The sequence below is a fragment of the Lontra canadensis genome, unplaced genomic scaffold (assembly GCF_010015895.1).
Source record: "Lontra canadensis isolate GAN:19392208 unplaced genomic scaffold, GSC_riverotter_1.0 scaffold34, whole genome shotgun sequence".
Lineage (NCBI taxonomy): Eukaryota > Metazoa > Chordata > Mammalia > Carnivora > Mustelidae > Lontra > Lontra canadensis.
In genome coordinates this window covers 15,474,224-15,475,451 of record NW_022631028.1, presented here as the reverse complement: position 1 = coordinate 15,475,451, position 1,228 = coordinate 15,474,224, and the positions used below count along the sequence as shown (strand labels likewise).

At 40.3% G+C, this 1,228-nt stretch overlaps 1 pseudogene; it reads right to left on the bottom strand.

Moving 5' to 3' along the window:
* Positions 1-212: 212 nt before the first annotated feature.
* LOC116873613 lies at positions 213-683 on the bottom strand (annotated as a pseudogene).
* Positions 684-1,228: the final 545 nt, after the last annotated feature.

Sequence of the window (1,228 nt, the reverse complement as noted above, 5' to 3'; positions counted from 1 at the left end):
TCTTCCAGACCATGAGCATTGTATAGTTTTTCATTTCATAAGATTTTCTTTTTTCTTTTCTTCTTCTTTTTTTTTTTTTTTAGTTTAAATAAAAGAGGGAATTTATTACATGAACACAAAGGTTCTTTCAGGGATTCCAACAGCCATAATGGGTCATAGCTAGAAGCACACCTTTCTGAAGGACAGATCATGTTGTAATCACAGATTTCTACTTCTGGGTTTTGCAAGATCATGAAGAGAATATCCTAGAGGACAGTCCTCCCTGTATAGTGCATAAGGGACTAGAATGTAGATTCATTTCTGCTTGCTTTTTGATCCTTATAGTAATTTATTCTGACCGCAAACTTGTCAAGCTCATGTTGGCAGATATTCATAAGCTTATTTAAACCTCCCCAAAATGGTTCAACAGCTGGAAGAGCACCTCAAGTCTGAATGTGTAAATTAACTTTGCTCTCTGAAGAATGGGTTGTAGTGTAACTGCAAAATTCTACTTCCAAATTCTTCGTGATCATGTAACAAAGAGAATTTCCTAGAGTATGGCCTCCTTGTGTAATACAAATGTCATACACTGTCTATCTGTTCCAGCTGCCTGGACTGTTTTCCAGGGCTGTCTTCCTCTAGCCTTCAGCCACTGAGGTCTTCAATTCAGTTATTTTTCTCTCCAGCTCTTGATCCTCTTTCATTGCATGGTGAGGGGTGGAGTGGCGGTGGTGTGTCTCCTGAAATGCTCTGGTGGTGCTGGCTGATTGGAGGCTCTAACCTATATCATGAAACATGTGGGAGAAGCAGCTAGTAAGGAATTCTTTTTTTTTTTTTAAGATTTTATTTATTTATTTGACAGAGAGAGATCACAAGTAGGCAGAGAGGCAGGCAGAGAGAGAGGAAGGGAGGCAGGCAGAGAGAGAGGAAGGGAAGCAGGCTCCCCGCTGAGCAGAGAGCCCAATAGGGGCTTGACCCCAGGACCTGAGTGGAAGGCAGAGGCTTTAACCCACTGAGCCACCCAGGCGCCCCGAGTAAGGCCTTCTTTATCTCAATAATTTTTAATAAGATTTATTTTTAGAGCATTTTTAGAGTCACAGCAAAATTGAGTATAAGGTACAGAGAGTTCTCATGTATCTCTGCCCCAGCTCACTCACAACCTTTCCCACTGTCAGCACATTTTTTTTTCCTCTCTCTCTCTTTTTTTTTTTTTTAGATTTTATTTATTCATTTGATAGATAGAGATCAC